The 25352-nt window shown below is 33.8% G+C and overlaps 1 long non-coding RNA gene and 1 pseudogene across 1 annotated transcript; one reads left to right on the top strand and one right to left on the bottom strand.

Annotated features, from left to right (window-relative positions):
- Positions 1–5237: 5237 nt before the first annotated feature.
- Positions 5238–7417, top strand: LOC110721730 (annotated as a pseudogene).
- Positions 7418–13263: 5846 nt separating this feature from the next.
- Positions 13264–24579, bottom strand: LOC110721790. The gene is made up of 4 exons (XR_002511471.1): positions 24177–24579; positions 23667–23723; positions 22004–22020; positions 13264–13610 (listed from the first exon to the last, which is right to left on the bottom strand). It is a non-coding gene; the product is annotated as an uncharacterized LOC110721790 (long non-coding RNA).
- Positions 24580–25352: the final 773 nt, after the last annotated feature.

The raw sequence follows: 25352 nt of genomic DNA, 5'->3' as shown, positions 1-25352 counted from the left end.
GTTAAAACACCACCAACTATTGCATTCGATGCAACGCGTGTCATAAATGGGTATTTTTGGGCACTCAAACTGAGACATTTTTGGTAATTAAAGGATAATTGATGGCACGATTGCATCTCAATCAATAGTTGGTGGTGTTCTAGCCTAGTCAAACTTTAGGGTGTTAGCTGCACCAAAATTATAGTTCAAGGTGTTGAGGCCAATTTTGCATTAAAGATATAATAGGTCAAAGTTTTACATGGGCATGTGTGTCATGTCACTATGGACACTTAAAAAAAATAGGAGTAATAAAAATAAACACGTAAAAAATAAACATTTAATATACTCCCTCCGGTTTTTTTTAATTGCAACTTTGGTGTGATTTGCGGTTCACGAGGCAAAAGTTAAGGGGCATGTAGTAGTGGGGTTAATTAAAGGTGATTAAAGTGTGTGGAGAGAGAAAGTTTGGCCCACCACTTGGGAAAGTAGTGGGAAAGTAAGGGTAAAATAGTAATTTTCAGGGATTTTATTTACCCAAAATAGAAATAAAATAGAAAGTTGCACATAATTTTGAGCGGACTAAAATGGCAAAAGTTGCAATTAAAAAAAAATCGGAAGGAGTATAAAAAATGAACATGATTATCATACGGTTATACAATCATAAAATGAACACGAACATTCAATTTTATATGTTCATTTTATATTACAAAAAAAAAAAAAAATTGACTTTTACTACCTTTAGAAAGCACACTCTTGATTTGAACAACCTTGTGTAATTTTTATTTTATTTTACTATCATTTAATTGCACAATCTTTTGATTTTTCTAACATTTATTGTTTTTCGTTAGGGCTTCATTAGTGGCCACTTTTAACTTTTTTTTTTTTTTTTTTTCTCGATTCATGCCAAAAATAATTTAGTTACTTCGTATGGTTTTGGTGGTTAATTGATCAAATCGAAATTGCGAAAAAAAACTTAAATACCTCGTTTTGCGTGTTAATAAACGTTTAAATTTGCGTGCTGATATATTTTAGAGGTTTGAGGATGAATGAGGTTTGCAAAAATTTTAAGGAGAAGAAAAACAAATTTATTTAAGCTCATTCGTGCATTTAATATATGGTTGACCCAACCATCTTAGCTGGCCCCTGATCCAGTTAAGAATTTGCCCCATTTACGAGCTAACCTTTTGAAGTTTTTGGCACGACACGTAGCTTATGGGCCTAGTCAATGTTTGGGCCTAGCTAATCGCAAATCATGTAGGCTTGACAATAGGCACATCAATATGGCACCAACACGACCCAAAATCATCTTATTTAAAGACTCTCTAACCTTTGTGGCTTTGTGTATCTTTCTTTAAATAAAGCTTTGCATATCAAGATAATAACAAAAAATTAACATAAATTATCCCAACGAATGACCACCTTATCATTATAATCCCAACAACACTTTAACTCAAGATTATCCTAACTATTAACTCATCCTTTTCACATTAGTCTCCATATTATAGTAAATCTATTATACTGTAGATTAAAAATTGATGTGTCACTTTATGATTGATTTGTTTTTAAAATAATACAAGTAAAACAAAACAAAACCTTCTTCCTTGATTTGTCTCCCCTTCCTTAATTATACTCTTGCTATACTTACTCTGCAAAACTGCCTTTATCTATCCCAACAAATACCATTCATCTCCTTGAATTAACAAGAAATCACCAACCCCTCAAAAAATTGAAAAAGCTCCTCCAATGGTCAAGTCAGTCATTTGATTAGAGAGAAAAGTTTGTAGAAAGAGTGGAGAAAATATATTACCCAACTGATCTATATGCAGTGAAGTATTTAAAGAGGAGAATTAGCTTACTGATTAGAGTTTGTGTTAGGGTTAGTTTATGGCCGTGTTAGGCATTATTGGACCGTATTAGGGTTTCTTGAGATGCATACTGTACACAATATTCTTGTTTAGGGTTTATTCTAAGGACATTTTGACGATTTTGATTTTACAAAGTTTGGCCCACAGGGGTCGAACACCATTTTTTAAGTTAAGGGAACCAAAGAATTGAAGTTAGTTACAAAAGAAAATGTAATTGAAGATCAATAGATAGCAACACAACAACTAATTTCAGTTACTTCACGTTCTTTCCGAACTTCAGCTCGATCCACTTTGATAAGAATGCAAGACGAGCATGACAATAAGAACTTCATTATATTTTTGTAGGACAATGCAAGTTTAATTTTAACAGTCACATTTTGTACAAGTTAGTGAGTAATTATAGTCGTTTATTAATCAACGGTCAATTATTATAAATAGTTGAGACATAATTAAATCACATTTATTATATTGTACGAATTATACCTAATGTCAATGATATATAATAGTAAAGATAAGAATGGGATCACACATGTTTGTGATGATCTTCCTTAAATTCAAGTGACGAAGCTTCAAGAGTTCACGGACAATGATGAAAAACTAACGTACTAGTAGTATTATTGTTACTTATGTATAGTTCAAATTATATGTGTCTCATTTTTGGTGACATTATTCCTTAGAATTTAGCTACATAACCAACTAATTAATCAGATAGACGTTTATTGTTACAAAATATGTCGCCCTCATCTCTGATCTCAGGAGAAGACGAGCGGTAAATAGTAAAGAGGGAATTTCCAGGATATTGCTCCAAAGCTTGGTAGTACAATATTACGGAGTATGTTGCATCCATGCATGCACAACCAATGTTCCATCTTTAAAAACGGACTTTAGCAAATTAGAAAATTTCGTTGGAAAATTGGCTTAAAATAATACCAACTATTAACGGTGTGTGCAAAATAATACAACTTCAACTATTTGCTATCAACAGTACAACCTTTTATACTATATGTGCAAAATAATACGTCACCCACCAAAGAAGACATTTTAAGGAATATTCTTTTCGTATTCATTATTATATAATAATTGTTATTATTTTTTAATATTAAAGTATTTGTTTTCAAAATACATTTTATGTTAATAATTTCATCCTATCCAAATTAATAATGCTCCGCCCCTTTGTTAGGCTAGTAAATTAATTTCTCTAAAGAATTTTTTTTTTTACTATCAAACAAAAGTATATAGGGTATTTAAATGCATATTATATTGATATATTTAGTTTCAAAAAATGTATTAAAATCCAAAATTAACATAATATTATCCTTTGTTTTTTTATACGAACAACACACCTTTTGACATGCTAAGCTATTTGAAAAAATGATTAGACTATGTAAGCGGACAAATTATGCTACAAGTTTTAATCGTAGCAACTTAACACTTCCTTCTTCATTTTTTAAACACAACACTTTCTTCTTATTGGTGGTAAAATTTATGTTGATTAATTTGTCCACTTATCTAGCCTAATATCTCTCTTAAATTGTGTGTCATGTCAAAATAGTGTGTTATTGTAAATAAAAATGTAGGAATGATGTATTGAGGAAAAAATAATAATAATTAATAGTAAAAAAAATAATATAATAATAAATATAGACGAAATATTCCTCGAGATACCTTCTCCGATAACCGCCGTACCATTTTGCACATATATTACAAAAGGTGGTACCGTTGAAAGCAAATAACTGAGGTCGTATTATTTTGCACCCACCGCTAATAGTTGAGATTATTCTAAGCCAATTTTCCAATTCTATTTAATGACGACTTAATTTACCATGTAATATGAAAGTTTTTTTTTCTTTCCTTGTGATAATATAAAGCATAATATTATGATGGGCTTTTTGTCAGAAACTACCTATTAAAAGCCATTTTTTGTGCGCAAATATCTAATAAAAAAAATGTTTTAAGAAACTACCTAGCTATTAAAATGAAAATGTTGTAAAAGACTACCCTTTCACCAGATTTTCGCCGTTGACTAATTTTTCCAGCGCTGACCGCCCACTTGCCAATCACGTGAATTTTTAAAACTTTTTTTTTTCCAAGCCCCACCAACAATGCCACCAATCACGTGACCGGCCGAGGGTGGTCAACGTCGGAGAAATTAGTCAAAGAAGAAAATCCGACGAATAATAGTTTCTTACAACATTATTTGTTTTAATAGGTAGTTTCTTACAACATTTTTATTTTAATAAGTAGTTTTTTACAACATTTTTTTTATTAGGTAGTTTCTCACAAAAAATTACTTTTAAAAAGTAGTTTCTGACAAAAAGTCCTATTAGAATCAAAGTTTAGTTTCTAACCATTTAATCCTAGGGTAAAGTTTTACGTAATGACGGAATATTTGTTTAATTATTGATGAATGTAACTAATACTCTGTAATAATTAGTGACTTAAATTATATTGTTTAGTGATTGAATAATCCTATTTTGTGCTTAGGGTGTGTTTTATTCACCCGATTTTCACTTATTTAAACCTATCTTATTTTATTTAAATTCGACCTTATTAAAAATTAGTAATTTATACTTGAATAACCTTTATTAGAATTTTTTTTCCCTGAGCTTATCTGAATTTAAATGGACTTATTATACCTGAAATTATTATCTTAAATCTATTGTTCAATACTTTCATGTCGTATTAGCTAGAAGCCTAGACACTTTCATTAATCATTACCATAATTATTAGGTCAGATTTAAAGCACATTACTCAATATTTAATTATTTTAAAATTACTTTGCTGCATTTTTTTTATTAATTTTTTTTTAAAAAAAAAATACCGTTCTATTAAGATTGCAATAACGTAATACTTCCTCTGTTTCTTAATACTTGTAATACTTTTCTTTTCACGCTTGCCAATGCACTATTTCAATCGTTAATATCTTTAAATACCAATGTGTAAAAATTATAAAAATTTGATATTATGAATATATAAATCGAGACGAGTATAACAACATCTCACATGACTATATTTTTCCAAACCTATAAATCATCTAAGAACGGAGGAAGTATCAATTTAAAAAACTCGCACATCGCACAAACTTAATTTGATTTTGACACACCTCTATGAGAGAAAAGTATTGAAAATTGTGTTTTCACAATGGTTGTGCCATAATCATTTCACGTACTCTTATAACCCTACATTATTGTTATCATGCACGTAAATGAAATTCGCAAATGTAGAGTGAAGATTACCCAGAAAAATTTGAGTAGTATCACTGACGGTAAGAAACTACCCAGAAGCTCACTTTTCTGTACTTATTCCAATCATCATGTTTCAGTGTTTCACTCACCCTTTACTTAAATTTTGTCAATTTTTCTACTACAAAGTACTTCGTATTTTTTATTTCTGGGGTTTTTTTGTTTTGGGTTTTTAAGAATTTTGTAATTGGGTTTTGATTTTGAGAATGAACAACACTCGATTTCGAGCTCTTTTTAATGGAATTTCAACCGTTGTGTTTCTCATTTTTATGTATAATTCCAACATTGCTAAAAAATGGAATTTGGGAAGTTGGGTTTATGATGGTGGAATTATTGCAGAAATTCATGGGGTTTCATCAAATGTTAGTAAAATTACTTTATCTGATTACGAAACTTGTTCCAAGATTTTTAATCATAAGGGTTATAAAAGCAGCTGCGATTATGTTTATGCTCACCCAGAATGTAATTCAGATGGTTATTTCAATTACATCAAATTTATTTACTGTGATTGCAATAATTACACCATTTTTGGGTACTTAATTCTTGCTTCTTGGCTTGCTGTACTATTCTATATGTTGGGAAATACTGCTGCAAATTATTTTTGCTGTTCAGTAGAAAAACTTTCAGAGCGTCTTAAAATGTCTCCTACTGTTGCTGGTGTTACTTTACTTCCTTTTGGTAATGGGGCAAATGATGTTTTTGCTAGCATTGCTGCCTTCATGGGCCAGGGTTCCGGTGACGATGTCAGAATTAATAGTGTGTTGGGTGGTGCTATGTTTATTTCTTGTGTTGTTGCAGGGGTTGTTTCATTTTGTGTTGCAGATAAGAGGGTGCAAATTGATAAGACATGTTTTATAAGAGACTTGTGTTTTTTTTCTTTTTAGTGTAGTTTGCCTTACATTGATTTTGATTATTGGTGAACTTCGTATTTGGGGTGCTTTGGCTTATGTGTCAATATATGTAGTTTATGGCTTATATGTTGCTGTAACTGAGATTATTAAAAAGAAGGGTAGGGGTTCGAAATTGGGTGGATTGACTCCATTGCTTCCTGTTGTGGGGAGATTCTTTTCGTCGTGTAATGGCGAAGGGGAGAGTGATCAGTCGTCGTGTGCTACATTGCTTAGTCCCGGTAGCCATAATAACCCGTCTGAAATGCCCTCGAAATTGCCTCATTGGATATGGAATATTAATCTTGCAATCTATTCAGATTGTAAAAAGTCTTCTGTAGAAGAAAGCTCTAGGCCTTTGTGGGGTTGGAATGATGATGGGGAGACGAATGTGGAATCAACATGTTCGTCATCTACATTATGTTCAATTTTGGAGATACCCTTAAGTATTCCTAGACGTTTAACAATTCCTATAGTTGAGGAGGAAAGATGGTCTAAGGTGTATGCTATTGCCAGCGCGTTTTTAGCCCCCATTCTTCTGGCTGTTCTGTGGAATACACAGGAAGAGCAGGCTCCTTTGAGTGGGAAAATTGCTTATATAATCGGTTTTTCTGCTGGTTTCATCTTCGGTGTACTCGCCTTTCTATACACAAGTCCTGAGCACCCACCTCGTAGCTTCTTGTTCCCTTGGGTTTTGGGTGGATTCGTCATGAGTATCACATGGTTTTACATTATAGCAAACGAGCTTGTTGCTCTGCTTGTTTCGTTGGGTGCTATATTTGGTGTCAACCCATCAATACTCGCCTTGACCATATTGGCTTGGGGGAATTCAACGGGTGATCTAATGTCAAACACTGCATTCGCAATGAATGACAGAAATGGTGTGCAGATCGCAATGTCAGGAAGCTATGCAGGTCCTATGTTTAATACACTAATTGGTTTAGGAGTTTCATTGGTGCTTGCAACATGGTACAAGGGTCCAGAACCTTATGTAATTCAACAAGATAGAGGCTTGTTCATCACAGTGGGATTCCTGGCAGCAGGTCTTATATGGGCTTTAATTGTTTTGCCCCAAAATGATATGCGCCCTAATAAGATTTTAGGTGTTGGCCTCATAATCATTTACGGTATATTTTTGTCTCTTCAAATCAGCATTACCTTGGTTTCACGCTCACAGTCAATATAGGTTCTATAGAGCTACAAGGGCGGGTGATGAGAATGGATATCAGGATCTCTTAGAACCGACAGGGAAACTCTAATCACTTGAGTTATCCCTCACTCTCAGGTTCTATACTTTTGTGTTGCAGTTACATATAATTAGATAGTCTTAGCTATAATGTATATCGCCACTTGTACAGTTGTCAATACTCACTATGTAATTTCATGGACTTGGCTCTTTAGTTTTTGATACCAAGCCATTTAAATAAAAGGGATCAGTTGATTGGATGTGAATTTGGGTGCATGATTTTACTATTTCAGTATCGTATTATATAAGCTCTAAATGTCTCTAAATTCAATAAGTGAGTGCCCTTTTCTTGTCGATTAGAAGTTTCTTGAGTATCAAAATAAAGAAGATGTTAGGAGTTTTTCATAAATTTTTTCATGTCCAAAAAATTTCGCCTTCAAGCTTCAACATTTAGGCCTTTGGTGGAAATTAAACTGGCAGTATAAAATCCAATGTGGGTCAATGGAGCCATACATCAAAATAAAGATAATCCAAAATAATCAATTGGTCCATCGACATGAGAAATAATTTTGACACATGTTTTTTATGCTCTTCTTATATAGACGTAGAGGTGATCACAAATCGGGTTTTGCCCAAACAGTTTTGTCCATTTTGGGCTGGCCTAGGTCCAACTTTGGGACATACAATATGTGGAGTGTGGACTAACTCACTAACCTGCTATTTCGGGTCAATAAAATAACGGACTTTCGAGCCAAAAAATTAAAAAAAAAAAAAAAAAAAAAAGTGATTTTGAGCTACAAGGAGGGGGAAAAAGGTCGGGTTGGGCCCAAGATTTGGACCCAAAAACTCTACCCTGTTAAATATATTTGTAGAATATATTGTGTATATCTTGTGTAGTCAAAGGGCATTAATCGTTGCCTATTTTGTAGCCTAGATTTATGTTAGGCTCTTGTATATATGGAATATGGCTGTACAGTTGGTTAGATTAATTCAAGGAAAATATATTTTGTAGCCTAGATTTATGTTAGGCTCTTGTATATATGGAATATGGCTGTACAGTTGGTTAGATTAATTCAAGGAAAATATTCTATACATCTTTTATACCCAAACCTGGCCTAACAATCTAACATTTTCAAGGCCGAGCTTATTTTGTTCACGTAAAAATAAAGTTATGCCAATATTAATTAAGAGTCTGTCAAAATCAGTTTTCGTCAAAATGTGCTCTCCGCATTACAAGTTTACAACTATATTCTTTTAAATTTTTTACCTATGTAAGCACATAATGCCATACTGGTTAGTGTTTTTACTTTGGTATGTAAACAACGAGGGTACATAAAGTACAAACTCCGTACTAGTGAGTAGAGGTGTCAATTCGATTACTTAGGTCGGGTTCGATAAGATCGGGCCAGATTAGGTCTATTTCTTCATTATTTATTTTTTTGGGCTGGATAGTTCACAATATTTTTGGAACACCACTAATAAAGTACTTCGTATGATTAGGGAACTAATTCGACCAAAAGTTTAAGCTTTGTTGAAGACTAGGATTGATTTATATACTCTATCACGCACCTTTACATGAGAGTTCTTTGGGCTAGTGTATGCAGCTTGGGTCTCCCCTACTCAACGCGTAACATTCCACTTGAAACAAGATATTGATGAGATTTGAACATGTGACCTTCTTGTCACGTTAACTTTTGATACTCCGTACGATATTATTTAACTAATTCAAGTAAAAGTTTAAACGGATAATTAAAGACCAAAATTAGTTTATATAATTCATTATGTAAGAAGATGACAGAAATTTTGAATTATTCATGCATATTTCCTTTTAAATATACATCACCATCACATAAGTATTTGTGTTAGTTTAATATAAGTCATTCAATTCCTATAAATCACCTATTCTGGAATTTAAACTCAATCTAGACGGTAGAGCTATTTCATAGGCTAAACTAAGCGAAGAGAGAAAGCATGACTTAAACAGAGTTATGGGAGCAAATTAAACCTATCAATATACGTTCTAAGATACTTATCATATAATTAACATTAACCTTTAATATATATGGAGTACTTATTATAATTAAGATTTACCTTTAAATTAAGTAATTCAATAAACCTTCTAGGAAATGTAACTTTTCACTAACAAGTAACAACATAGGTTCGAAATTTAGATTTAACCTTATGAATTAAGAATTGAGTAGCGTTCTACAAAAACACGTGTTTGTGTTATTAGTTTAGAAAATATTATCGCTAATGTCCTACTTCGCATTATTACATTCAGTTTATGTTATATACACATTATAATGTAAGCATATTTAATGTCTATCAATAACAAATAACAACTTCCTAAATTTCTCGTAATCTTATCATGCTAGTTATTGCAAACAAGTATGCATAATGTATATAACCTAGCAAAATATTTGGTTGCATGATACAACTTAAAAATTCAAAATAACTTGGATAGGATAACTTCAACAACAATAAATTCAAGTTTTTCCACAAACATGAGCAAGCTAAAAATGTCTATCGACAAACATGGATAGTTTATGAATGATACTTGGCCACTTGAGTGTTTGTTTTATTGAGAGATATTGACAAATAGCAATATCATCTTGACAAAATAAAGAAGAAATTTGGAGTTTCTCATAAAAAAATTTCATGATATTTAAATATGTAAATTATACAGTACTTTTTTTTTCTAGGAAAATATGTAAAATATACTACTTTGCACATCGTCATCAATAATAAAAAATTATTAATTAGCAATTTAGCAATATAAAATCTGATGGGGCCCATCAAATAAATATAGTCCAAAATTATTAATTGGTCCACCGTCGACATAAACGTCAAATTGTGTTCTCGTTAGTCGTTACACCTGTTTTTATGTGCATTAAAATAAACTTTAAATATTTATATAAAGCACAATGCTCAAATTAAAGTTTAATTATTGTAATTTAAAATAAACTTTTGTTTTAAATAAAAAAAATTGTGTGTGGTTCGGGCGATGTTTCGGGTTCCTAATTGGTATTTCTTTGATTTGATAATTTGTTCGACTGTTTGTATAGCTAGTGTGTGGTCCAGGCGTTGCCTCGGGTGTTGCTTTATTTTTTTTAAAACCTCACATGTATGTATTTTCTAATCTTGTAAAAGTTATTAAAATATGTAACCTCTAATTTACTTAATAAACAAAAGGAATATACAATGTTATGTGAAATTTAACACATTAATAAAATGTTTGGTTGAAATAGTAAATGTATGACCTTTATATGATAGAGGTTGCGGGTTCGAATTCAGCTCAAAGCACAATTTATTTTGTTAACTGAAATGGCAAGCTTATATGATGCAATGATGCATATACTTTGGATGCATATACTTTGAAGAGTGTCACGTGTCACCGTTCTTTTGAAAAGAACGCCTTTTAATATATAGTATAGATACAGTAATACTTTGTGTGCTTTGTATGTAATAATTCCTCCATACCAAATTAATTGATGTGTTTCTTTTATCACATTTGTCAATATATTAATTATTTAAATGAATCTACCTTAAACTATTCCATTGTGAAAAAAAAAAAAAAAACTAAATTTTTTTTGCAATTTTAATTAAATACACATTGAAACGGATCTAACAAAATCTCACAAAACTATATTAATTTACTTACGTCTGTAATTCACAAATGTTGATAAAAGTATAGCTTATTGATTTTTTTTTATTTTTTTTTTATTTTTGAGGCAAGTAAAGCTTATTGATAGTGTCAATTATTATTATCGTTATTATCTTGCAACGAAACTTTTAGTAACCTTTGGCAATAACATACGCGTAATTGACACACCCAATTCAAGAATAATAGGTATTTTTTTTTTTTAGTGATCGAGTCAAATTGTAATTAAAGCTTAAAGCATACGTTAATAGTAATTTTTATTTAGAATAATAATCATGTGACGTGTAAGAGGACGTTTTTCTTTCATACTTTATGTAAAATACGGAGTATTATTTTATGTACATATCTCAAGTAAAGTTAATTTAATTTTTTTTCATGAATAATATCTCATTTGATACTCCGCATGTAAGGAATTATCAATTTATCATGACTCATGCTGACGAAGATATACTAATGTAATTTTCAATTAGAGTAAGCCCTAGTTACTCATTTTGAGTAACTTGAGATGCAACTCAAATGGCATTATTTGTATATATTGGCATTGGTATCTGCGCAAATATGTTTTTTAATTAAGCTGTGGTGAGTTGGCTATTCAGGAGTATAGTAACGTTTCTTAACGCTATTAATTCCTTATTTTGCATTTGGGATGAAGAGAGAGAAAACAAATACATAAAGACTTTTGGGATGGAGATAGAGAAAACAAAGTAGCCCGACGACGGCGGGTGGTTTCGAGCGAGCGGTTAGGGGGCCAGCGAATGTGCTGCGACCGTCGGCTTGCGCACGAAAGACGATTTACGGCATAATTTCAGGTGCGTAATTAATCGGCAATTAGTTAATCGAAGTATGAGATTGTACATTTGTAAATTGTAACTGATTTTTGGACTTGGAGCTGCAATATTTGTTTGTATTGTTTTCCTATTTATGGTAATTTTCCGAATGAAGTTTGAAATTGCTGTGAGCTTGAGTTATTTTAACTTTGAGTTAGCTTAGGTTTGCTTTGAATTTGGGGTGAATTAGGTTTGGATTGCTCTGGCTTTTGCTATTGGTTTGGTTTGCTTTTATTTTTTGTAATCCATTGTATATGGTTTGAATTTGGTTGGAGTTATGCTTTGGTTTGCTTTGAATTTTGCTTTGAATTAGTTTCGTTTTGCTTTGGAGTTTGAGTTAGCTTAGGAAGCATTACCTTTGAAAGGGTCCATGGTTATGAGTCTGAATGCATCGCGCGGAAGCCTTACCTTTGGAAGGGTTGGCGCGTATGGATGGGACCCCACAAGTTAGACTTGCTTCCATGGTTTGGTGAATTCACAAACTCGGATGTACCCGTCGTTGCATGGAGCGTTCGATTGGGTAGATGGAGCGTGAATTCCCAGGGGCTAAAGCCATATGTGGAACACATATGGGGTTGAGAAAAGAAGGAAAAACTCAATCAGGAAGTAGAATCGACGAAATAGTACTAGAATCGGTCAAAACAAGAAGGCAGAACCCTGACGCGATGTCGGAAGAACTTGGCACGAGAAAACAAAAGCCATCTCATGGCGATGGATCCTGTCGTCTCGCGACAGTTCCTATGCTTCGAGGCAGTTTTCTGTGTTTTTTAGATTTTCCAATTTTTGTAGTATTTTTCCGATTCTAGTTATGAAAGGTATTTCCCAATTTTCCTACATGTAAAATTCCTATGTTTTTTACGCATTTCAGATGGTCTTTCCGATGCGGACCTTTTCATGCTTATGCCACAATGTTAATCAAAATTACGCACAATGAATATCTAGAATTTTTCAAGTCTCATCCACTCATTCTAAAGTCAATTGCCAAAATAAATTTTAGGATTCAAAATTAGAAATCCTCCCCAGTGGAGTCGCCAAAAAACTGTAGGGAATATTCCAATATCAACTTTGAGCCCCACTGTGATCATGCATTTAAGCATGGTGGCGTCCAAAGGGAAAGAAGCTAGAGATAAAAGAGTCGCCAACAAGTTTTAGGAACTTGTAAACCGTTCACGGGTGTGAAAGTTACACCCCATTCACGATCACGGAGATCGCTAACTCCATAGTGGTCCGGAACCATGACTTGATATTCGGGGAGGATGGTACGAATCCAACCTAAAAGAGATTGAACGAATCCAACCTAAAAGAGATTGAACACGCCTTAAATCGGCCTCTACTTAATTCTTATGGTATTCATGTGCGCTTTTCGATCAACATACATACAATAAGTTAATCCTAAACCTGTTTAATATACGTTCGTTGATTATTAATGCACAAATAAATCTATTAATGGCAATCACTTGAATTAAAATCATATTAAACCTAAAATCAAATTGTTGATTATCTTATTAGGCTTGATTTCAAGTACAAATTCCCGTTAAACCTGCAGAAAAGACATGATCAAGCAATAACAATAATATCATAAATAATCAAGCAATATATAATTATTATTGGTACAACAAATCATCATCATAGTAAAGCAATATCTCCAAAATAATATTAGCAAGATCCTAGACATGATACCAAACACGGATTAATATCAAATCTTAGCATGTCACTAAACAATAAAGATCAAAGCTTTATCCTAACATGATACTAGCAAGCATGATATTAGAAATATTAAAAGCATCCTAACATGATACTAAGCATCTCGGCAAGTCCATTGACAGTCAGCTTAAGTTGGTCAACTTCTTCTTGACTGGCCATTATTCTGAACTTTCTTCTTTATCGAATCGGTCTATCAAAGAGTAGTACTTGAATGAAAGTGTTGTCCTTGATTAAACACCCTTCTCTCCTTGACCAAACGCTGTGGAAAGGGAAACCATGGACACTCATTGTCAATTACTTGACTTGGAGTCAATTCAACATGTATAGATGGGGAAAGATCATAATGTATGGGGTGAATGATATGTATGGGAAGATCATGTAGGAAGATATGTAGAAAGGTATATGTGTATATGGGAAGTGTGTGAATGTGGAAAGATATGGAAAAAATTGGGAAATAGGATGGACCCTCAACTCAAATGACGGAAAAGACGACTCATGCATGGACCTAAGACATGGTCATGGTGTGAAAAAAGTATGTACAAAGTGTGTGCATTAACTCGTGAGTGAAAGTGATATTTTCAAGACTCATGTAATGACCATGTAACTAGATATGTGATTAGACTCAAACAAAGACTAAGTTATGACTTCGATTATTAATTAATCAAAAAGTTTAAGACTCGACGCGAAGACTCGGGAAGAAAAACCGAACCATCGCGAGAGGATGGAAATATTGCGTAGCGTTGGCTCCATCGCAGAGCGATATAACTATCGCGTCGCGATGAAAGCTGACGTTTCGCGTCACAAATCAAACCTCTGTGCCAGAACTGGAACGTTAATTTAATTTTTTTTCGGTAATTCTTTCAAAAGGGAAACCTATAGTCTCACTAAGTCAAGTATGTTTAGACTTTATTAATCCAAATTAATTAATTAATTAATTAAGCAAAGTTCGTCTTTAGTCATTAGTTATTTGTTAAGATTTTATAAAAACAGTCAACACAAGAGGTTAGTTTATCAAAAGCAAAGTATGCACAAGTAAAAAATGCATAAGTAGTCAAATAGTCACAACATGATGCAATGAGTTTGCAACCTAACCATGGCTCTAGTTCTCTAAAGTTCAAGGATTATGGTAGTCAAAGAGGATCCATGGTTATGAGTCCGATGCATCGCGCGGAAGCCTTACTTTTGGAAGGGTTGGCGCGTATGGATGGGACTCCGCAAGTTAGACTTGCTTCCATGGTTTGGTGAATTCATAAACTCGGATGTACCCGTCGTTGCACAGAGTGTTCGATTGGGTAGATGGAGCGTGAATTCACAAGGGCTAAAGTCATATATAGAACACATATGGGGTTCAGAAAAGAAGGAAAAACTCAATCATGAATTAGAATCGGCGAAACAGTACTAGAATCGGTCAAAACAAGAAGGTAGATTCCTGGCGCAATATCGGAAGAACTTGGCGCGAGAAAACAAAAGCCATCGCGCAGCGATAGCAATATCGAATCGTGATATAGCCATCGCATGGCGATGGATGTAATACCCTGTATTTTTATACATATTTTAATATAAATAAGTATTTTTTAAAGTATTTAAATAATTCGATATGAATTATTTATGGTGTTTCATTAATTTAAAAAGAATTATTTTAATTAAAAGTTTATTTTTAATTATTTAATAATCTTGAAAATATTTTATTTCATGATTTGGAAATATTGGGGCATATTATTTTATAAAAGGAAATTTTAAAGTCAACGAGTTTTTAAAGAAAGTCAAAATACAAGTTTGAATAGGAAAGGGACCATTAAGGGTAGTAAAGGAATTTTAAGTAGGAGGGTGATTGAGAGAGAGTATAAATACCCATAATATGAGCAAAAATCAAACTTTTCCCAAAGGTAAACTCTCTCTTTCCTCTTATTTTCTTTTCCCCTTAATTTTTCCCCTTCCCCTTTGTTTTTATTTTTGTTTCAATCACCACCCACACACACACCACCAGCGTGCGCTGGCAGCAGCAGCACCGACCGGCAGGCGCGGCAGCAGCCTTGCCGCGGTGGTGCTATGCGCACACCTTCGAACAAAAAAAAAATTTATTCTTTTGATTGTTAATTAAATCTACCCTTAATCTAATTATTGTTTTTGGGTTTTGTGATGATTTTATGATGTTTGATGATAAATATTTTGTATATAAATTTTCAGATTTGGTTTTGAATTAAAAATCCCCAAATTATAAACCCTAGATTTCTAAGTTTATGTATATTGATGGAAATTGTTTATGGGTGATTTAATTATTGAAATAAGTGTTTTAAAACACAATTACAGCAATTTTAAATGATTTAATAAAGCTGGAATTTTTATATATAAGCTATAATTAAGTTTCTTGAAAGGATTTTTAATTACCCATTAATTGAGAATAAAAGTAAGGGATTTAAATTAAATTTCATCTTGTTTTAGAGGGTTTATGAGTGATTTAAAGAGTGTATATATTGCTGGAAATTTGTGTGGAATAGGTATTAATGCCTCTTTGTAATTTTTGTTTGTAGGAGACCCTCAAGTGAATGATTTTATTAAGTCGTGGCGATTTTGATATCATATTAAAGGTACGTTCGCGTACTTGGTAATTACTTGAATATGTAGAAGCATGCTAGGCTTTGTTTAGCTAATTCCAAGTAGTATCATGATAGGTGTTGGTTGGAATTTATTGATTGGTTTGATGTTGGTGATTGATTTGTGATGTATGAATTATTTATGATGAATTGGTGATTGGAATTAATTATATTGGCATGTTGTTTATGAACCACACTTTTATTATTGGCACGATAGAGAGCATGTTTAATTAAACTGAATGTTTAATTTGGTTTGGAATATGAAAAAGAAATTTTATTATGGTTCATAGGATCTTTATTGATGCTATAAGCATGAGGTAGGAGCTATTTAAGTGTCTATGTACACGAGGATTAAATTGTATTTTGGTGCCTAAGTGCACTTAAGGTGTTCTAAACACCAAGGGTAAGGAGTTGTGGTGCTTTATACGCTTAAGGTGTTATTTAACACCGAGGTAGTTTAAAAAGGATTCTACATTTAATTTATGTGGTCACTAATTATTCGAGAATTAAATTGGTATGTTTGATTGCTTGAATAAATTATAATGTTTGATTGTGTTATGGTTTGAGAGTCATCACCAAGTCTAATAATATGTAAATCATGTAAAGTGAAACAGGTTACGCACCAAAACTCTTGGAACTTATATACCTTGAGTATGAACATACGAGGGTTGTTATGCGACTTTATATTTGACCATAACTTCTACTGGGAGTACAGGACGCTGTATATTCCTTTTCATTATGCTCAGGAATTCCGCCACTTACGAGTGGTTTCTTTTATACAGGCACAGTTAGCTCCCGTGTTAATACCCCTTTATTGAGGCAGGTTAGGGGGAAACCCGTTCGATGCGTAATCAAATTAAATGGACATTGGTATTTGTCTAGTTAAGTGTTGAATGTTTGTATGCTTGTAAACAGGTGCAACAAGGTAAGTTGTGTGTTGACAGGGTGAAAGCATGTTAGTGTGTTTCTATTACGCTTATGTACTAAGCATTGCTGATTGTGTGTTTGTATGTTTGTTTGGCCTTGTCTTTACCTTGGCCGTACGACGACCCATTTCTAATGGCGAGTAGTGGGGACAAGTAGAGAGAAGCTTTTTCAAGTGATGAAGCATTTTCATGATAGGCATGAGTGAAGAGCGAATCATGCTTAGTTTTCATAGGAATATGATGTGTTTTATTTGCTTTGAATATTATTTATTTTATTGTGCTCATGAGACTAATGTAAAGGTTTTCAGTATTGTTTGGTTTTAAGGGCCTACAATGGTTCCAAGTTGTAGGTTTGACTTCGTTTGACTTTACTTTCTTTTGGTTTGACTTTTTGAGTTGACTTGTTTTGAATGGTTTTAAAGATAGTCTTCCGCTGTGTGTCTTTGATATTTGCCTTAGTCGTTTTCACGGTGGCGGTAATGTCTTAGATTTTCCTACTTCGTATTTTTAAAAAGGGCAAAACGGGTATTTTAAAGGAAAGGAATTTCTAGAGTGTTACAAAGTGATATCTGGGAGCTTTGGTTGAGATTTTTATTACCACTAAAGCCAAAAACGTGTTTTAAAGTGTTTTGTTTTTAAACTTGGTCAAGTGCTTATTTGATTAAGTTATTTTAAAAGAGGGTTATTTGCACTTATTTTAAGTTTTGGAGACCGAAAAAGTTATTTATTTATTTTAGAGGTCCGAATTTAATTTTTTATTTTGGAGAAAGTGCGATTATTTTTTTTTATTTTTTTTTATTTGGGACATCCGAATTTTTTTTTATGAGGATATCCGATTTTTTTTTTAATTTTATGTCGGCCGAATATTTTGGGCATTTTTCGGGGCTTATTTTCGAAAATTAATTTTAAAAGAAGAGTCAAAAAATATTTTTAGTTTGTTCATTTGCAGGGAAACAAGGATTGAGGTAAGTATTATGTGTTAAAAGTTTTTTTTTTAAAAGCATGTTGGTGAGCTAGGGTAGGAAAGAATTTGGGCATATAAGTTAGAAATAATTATGTTCTTGTATGCATTAAATCTTAGGTTGTGATGTTTGATCATGTGGATTGATTAATTGAAAGCATGTGATTATATGATTAGAAATAGGTGAAATTGTTTGATTGAACATTGAACCTAATTCATGCAAGAACTGTATTATTTTTATTTTCTTTGGGAAGGGAATTCTTTTCTAAACCTTTTCCTTTACAGGATGCCGATTCTTACTAGAAAACTTTCCCAAATTGGTACTCTAATTAAGAAAGACTATGAACATCCGTTTGACTATATCAAGAAAATCCAATTCTATTGTTCCCACATGAGTGATGTCTATGGAGACAAGCACTATGATCTTCCTGATCGTGTTTCCGCTATGATTATTCACTGTCTTCCAGATGAACCCCCATATCTTGATGTCAAAGAAAAATTTTCTGATATCTATTTACCAGGGGACATCCCAAACTACTCTTAATACAAAAATTTCTATGGACAGTGGTACCCTAACTATAGATACTTGATTTCTTACCTCGTTAAAGTTGAGAAAGATTATTGCCAGCACTTACACATTCCATATCCCAATTACTACTATGAAAATCCGGTAGGGAATAATTCCCCTTCCACTAGTCATCAGTCAGGAAGTTCTTCTCCCACTCAGGGTAACCAAGCAAGGACAGATGGAGGGCAGGAAGAAGGAAAGATGATGGATGAGAGTAACCATATTGTTGATAGTTCCATTATGGAAATTCCAAATCTAAATCCACCTCCACTTCCAATTATAATTGATATTTCATCTGATGATGAGGAAGATGAAGAGTTTGTCCAAGTAGAGCAAAAACCAGAGTCACCTGAACCAATGGAGGGAGAAGATGACGTAAATTCGATCTTGGAAGCTACAAACAATCTACCAACAAGAAGGATAAGGTTTGAAATGGCTAGATTTTTGTAGTTTCATCTTGCTTTAGGATTCTTATTCGTTTCCGTATTTTTATTATTTCAGTTTCAGTAAAGCAATAAGTGGCATGTCCACAGTGAGTTAGTAAACTTATGTAGTTGCGTAAGCTATTTAAACTCATTTTATTTCAGTATTCCATTCTTTTCCTTACTCGGCAATAAAATTTCATTTATTTCTTGTTAATTAATTCATATTATGGACAAATCATTCATTTCGTTCCCAAATCATTCATTTCGTTCCCAAATCATTCATTTCGTATCACTACTCCAATAAGCCATTACTTACTCAAAAATATTCCAATAATTTATTTCTAAACTCTGGGGAATCCATGGGAATTATTTTTATTTATTAATGTGATGCTTTATTAAATGTGTGGTTGGTTAGCAATCAATATTTGGTTGACAAAGCTGCAAATTTTGGGAATTTTAATTTATGTAAATCCCAATTTGTTAGCTTAAAATTTAATGTGTATATGTCAAGGGTGTGAGTTAGTTACATGAGTGTCTAACTTGAGAGCTAGCCAAGACCGTATTTAATAAAGACCCCTTGTTTTAATTCAGGCGAAGAAAGATGGCAGGAGGGAATGGTAACAACAATGATGGAGGAGAGCTAAGTGAAGTTGTGAGGCTGTTAGAAGTTGTATCCCAACAGTTGGCAAGGAACTCAACCAATAATGTAGATGCTCAGGGAAAGCTGTTTAAGAAGGTGTCGTAGAGTACGCCACCAACCTATCAAGGAGAGCCTGATCCAACTATACTGGAAAATTGGTTGAGGGAGTTTGAGAAACTATTCGAGGCAGTAGGGTGTCCAGAGAACTAAAAAGTAGGTTGTGCTACCTATTACCTTAGGGGTGAAGCTGATCTTTGGTGGCAGCAAAATGAAGCTACCATTAAGGCACTACCTGGATTCAACTGGACTATGTTTCAGGAAGGTTAGGGACAAATTTTACCCTAGTTTCTTATAGAAACAAAAATCTAAGAAATTTTCTAACCTTGCAATGGGAAATATGCCGGTCACTGAATACTACACCAAGTTTATTGAGCTGTCACGATTTGCTAAGGAGTCTGTTTCTACAGAAAAGTCTAAGGCTGGGAAGTTTGAGAATGGTCTGACTACCGATTTGCAGTTAAAGCTGTGTGGGCAAGTATTTGAAACCTTGGATGAAGTGTATGGGAGAGCTGCACACCTTTATGCGTTGGAGTTGAAGAAAAAGAAAGAGCTAGCTGAGATAGAAGGGAAAGAAAAGAGAAAAGAGGTAACAATCGTCACGGAGGACGAAACTTTAATGGTGGAGCTAAGAACTCTAACCAGGGAAATAATAAGGATGGAAGGCGCTATTTTTGCAAAAGGTGCACGAATAACCACCCTGGTAGGGATTGTGATGGAAATTTGGTTACTTGTCGTGCTTGCAACAAGTTAGGACACGGGGAGTATGCAGGTTTCTCCAAGGATCCCAATCGAACAAACAGGGCAATAATCAAGGAGGGGCTCATAGCAACTTTCAGGGAAGCAACAACTATTTTGGGAACAAGGGGGCACAACAAAATGCGGCGAAAACCAACAATAATAATGGAAACAACCTACGGAAAGGTGGAGCTGCAGGAGAGTTGAATATAATGAGTAGGCATGAGGCTGAATCCACGAAAGATGTCACCATTTGTACCTTTTCTATTAACTCTATTCCTGTTAAATTTTTGTTTGATTATGGTGCAACTTTTTCTTTCATTTCAAAGGTCATTGTTTCAAAATTATCAAACTGATTGAAAATCGTAGATGAGGTAGATTTGCCTATAGTTATTCCTACAGGTGGGGTAGTAAAGTGTAACAAGACCTTTAAAGATATACCTTTAGAAATCGAAGGAAAAGTGTTTTTGTCAGATCTCATCAAGTTTGGGTTGAGTGACTTCGATGTCATTTTGGGAATGGATTGGTTGAGCAAGTACAGCACAGAGATTACTTGTCGATCGCAGAAAGTAAAAATGAGTACAGCTGATAATGAGTTGGTGACATATTGGATGCATGGTGAAACCAAGTGCCCAAGGATCGTATCTGTGTTAAAATTGGCAAAGTATATTAAGAAAGGGCATCCAGTGTATTTTTGTAGTATTTTTTCGATTCTAGTTGTGAAAGGTATTTCCCAATTTTCCTACGTGTAAAATTCCTATGTTTTTGACGCATTTTGGATGGACTTTCCAATGCGGACATTTTCATGCTTATGCCACAATGTTAATCAAAATTACGCACAATGAATATCTAGAATTTTTCAAGTCTCATCCACTCATTCTAAAGTCAATTGCCAAAATAAATTTTAGGATTCAAAATTAGAAATCCTCCCCAGTAAAGTCGCCAAAAAACTGTAGGGAATAATCCAACATCAACTTTGAGCCCCACTGTGATCATGCATTTAAGTATGGTGGCGTCCAAAGGGAAAGAAGCTAGAGATAAAAGAGTCGCCAACAAGTTTTAGGAACTTGTAAAACGTTCACGGGTGTGAAGGTTACACCCCATTCACTATCACGGAGATCGCTAACTCCATAGTGGTCCGGAACCATGACTGGATTCGGGGATGATTGTACGAATCCAACCTAAAAGAGATTGAACCCGCCCTAAATCGGCCTCTATAATTCTAATGATATTCATGTGCGCTTTCTGATCAACATACATACAATAAGTTAATCCTAAACATGTTTAATCTACGTTGGTTGATTATTAATGCACAAATAAATCTATTATTGGCGATCACTTGAATTAAATCATATTAAATCTAAAATCAAATTGTTAATTATCTTATTAGGCGTGATTTCAAGTACAAATGTCCTTTAAACCTGCAGAAAAGGCGTGATCAAGCAATAACAATGAATAATCAAGCAATATATAATTATTATTGATACAACAAATCATCATCATAATAAATCTATATCTCCAAGATAATATTAGCAAGATCCTAGGCATGATACTAAACGGATTAATAACAATCCTAACATGTCACTAAACAATAAAGATCAAAGCTTTATCCTAAACATGATACCAGCAAGCATGATATTAGAAATATTAAAAGCATCCTAACATGATACTAGAAATTAAAATAATATTCTAAGATTCATTTCTATATCAAAAGCAAGAAATAAATATAGTAGATCTACTCACTTTGATGCCTCGTATCTCTTTATATCAAAACAATACACACGTTAGTAACTTCAAAAAATATTAAATCAAACAAATAAAATAAATCAAATAAGAATTGAAATATAGATTAGGGACCAAACCCTCAGAATTATCAACCTTTCACGTCGAGGTCGAAGGCAATTTCGAGACGGGCTTGGAGTATTCAAGTCTCACAAAGGACGTATGGTGTGCTGTGTTTAGGCTAAGGCTAAGAAAGAGAGAAAATCTTAAAGCTTATAGAAAGGGAGATTAGATGATGATTTTTGGTGATCAAGCTTGTTGATGATTGAAAGCGGAGGAAAACAGCCCTATTTATAGGAAAAAACGAGGGAAAAGATCAGAAAAAGAGTCAGAATCCGACTCGAGGTAAAATGCCTTTCATCGCGTAGCGATGGTTTCATCGCGCCGATGCTTGTATCCCTGCGCGATATTAGCATTGTTGTGCGATATTTCCATCGCTGCGTGATGCTTTTCAGAAGATAAGATTCGTACGGAATCCGACTTCCAATAAAATTGGGTTAGTCAAATATCCGTACTTATCCTTATTTTATCAAAATTAAATCTATTAAAAACACATGTTTTATCCGATATAAAATTCTTAGTCTTTATCTTTTCAAAAAAAGGATAAATTAGAACCTTCTAGAGGATTCTAGAAGCTAATAATCAATCCTAATGGATTTAGGACTCAAAACAACTTTCTAGATAATTCAAGAAGCTTATGATAAATCCTAATGGTTTTAGAAACACAGTTAAGATAAATGGACCCTCCACATGATCATTGGGTCCGCAGATAAGGCACGGTTTGGACCCAGTTTAGTATTTTGGCCATAACTTCTTCGTTATAACTCGGATTTAGGCTTATAATACGCAATTATTGGACCTAGATTATGGACCAAAATAAATTGGTTTGGACGTTTTTATAAAAAGGACACGAAAAGAATGATTTTAAGGACACGAAATGAATTATTTTGGGTTTAAAACATTTAAAGAAAGGTTAGAAATGGTCAAGACTAAAGGAAACTTCACGAGACTCTTCAACTCTTCACCTAACTCGATAATCAAAGACGTGAAAGGTACTCATCACTGGGTTTGGTTTTGGGGAGACACAATCAGGTGTCTACACTCAACTTGTCCTTCATTTCTTTGTTTAATGTTTTCCAAGTTGTTATTTCCTTCCCACCGTTAGAAATCCCCAAAACCTAATGAACTTGATTAGGAGACAACTTCATACGCATCCCGTTAGGAGCAATTAGTACCTTACAAAACGGATCAATTCGCGTCATTAGCCAGTACACCAACTGCCTAGGAAGTTACATCTTAACAAGATTTAACAAGCTCCCAAACCCCATTTCCCTAACCCAACGCTGTCGTTGCTCATCAAATGTTTGACATATCCTTCCAAAACTCTCAATCCGACAATTGATATTGGGTGCCTATTTTTAAATAATGAAACTCAGGTTGCATTCCATCACCATACTCATTATAACTAAACAAGGGAACAAACAAGGTTCTTACCCTCCTCCCAGGCTTAGTTAGTTCCATTAGAACTTTACGTTTACCTTTGACACCTCCACCAATTGTCATACTATCATCCTGTTAATGCATGCTTGTATCAGAAACGATTCAAAATGAATAACTTACATACCTTAAACATTTCAGGGAACACTGGATGTCGATCCTTCATCACAGGGTATTCAACAACCTGTACCACATGTATTGATGCACTATGTCGGTAACTAACATAATTACACATCACAGCATTCACACTAACAATCACATTCACACTTATTCACTGAATAACAATCACATAAGTGATCAAATTCTTCGTATCATCACAACTACACTACTTCTCACTCATATCATCACTACATCAATACAATATTATCCACAAACTGAATAAAACATTCAACCTTCTACTTTTTCACACTTTAAATATCATCGCTACACAATTATCCACAAATTCAATAAAACATTCAATAATGGCAGGAAATGAACACTATGTGCTAGAAATTTACACAGGGATGCATTTTTGTGTTAGCAATATCAGCAGTAAACCATCCAAAACAATCAAAGAAGCAACCATCAATGGAAACCAATGAACACTTTATTAAATCAATTCACTCCATCACAGGTAAATTCTAACCGAATTACTTACCTTCAACACCACAATTTTGACTTTGCAAACCGCGATTTGTGGCAGAATTATGGTCTGCTTTCGATGAATTCTTGCGAGTCCCCTCTACGCTCTACGAACCACTGCCTCTGCACTTCCAACGATTAGCCCACTCTTCTGTGTGAATTCGACGATTTTATGAGAGAATTATGGTGAACGAACCCGACTCCTGGCGACTCCCCACCTCTGTGCGAATTTGATTTCGATAAACCAAACCCTAACTTTAATTTTCACCATCTCTAAACGTTAATGACCATTCTTGGCGTTAACTCCCCCAATCTCACTTAAAATCATACTTGACAAATATACCCCCAACTAAAGCGCTCGAAATTACGACCGTGTCTCTTGAGTTACGATAAACGTTACTCATGATGAGTAACTTGTATTTCCCCCTAAACTTATACGTACTTGAAAAAAATACAAAGAGATAATATATTTTCATATACTCGTATTCTATAAGCTTTGTTTATTACTCCTTTCAAAAGCTCTGTTTATTATTGTCAATAATGTGAATCCTTGGTCTGTAAAACTGTGTAAACAAGGTATATATACAACCTAAGCCAATGGCCTAAACTTAGCCCATTAAGAAACTAAATACAAAACAATTACTCTGTCAACACTCAACACTATAGTCAAACTAAAATGATATTGAGGTAGTAGAGTACGAGAAATTCTCCGCCTCTAATAATTAAAGTTATGAATGACTTTAACAACACACCATTGGTATTACATTGTGTTTAGATGGTATCATCTAAATACCAACAAGAAATCATATCCATACCAACCAAATATTTTTGCATTCATTGGTACCACCGATTAAGTGTTTTGGTATCAAGATAATACATCTAAAGTATAATTTAATACCAAAGCGTGTTATTAGAGTCATTCATGACTCAAATTATTATAGTCTGAGAATTTCTCGGTAGAGTACTGACATCGCTTCCTACTTCATTTTCCTAAGATTTAGGGATTAAATTTCATAGGACTCATTTAAGATATTTCCTATAACCCCCCCCCCCCTATCTCAATTCTCAAGTGAGCATGTAAACACAATCTAAACACAATGCAATCTCAATTCTCCATGACACCGTTGGTCCAGATCTCCAGTACTCAGATGAGTCAGTTCTCAGTTGCTCCAGAATCTAGATTGCTCCATAA

This window comes from Chenopodium quinoa, unplaced genomic scaffold (genome assembly GCF_001683475.1).
Source record: "Chenopodium quinoa cultivar QQ74 unplaced genomic scaffold, ASM168347v1, whole genome shotgun sequence".
NCBI classification, from domain to species: domain Eukaryota; kingdom Viridiplantae; phylum Streptophyta; class Magnoliopsida; order Caryophyllales; family Amaranthaceae; genus Chenopodium; species Chenopodium quinoa.
The sequence above is the reverse complement of the archived record's forward strand: the minus strand, read 5'-3'. Positions and strand labels throughout refer to the sequence as shown.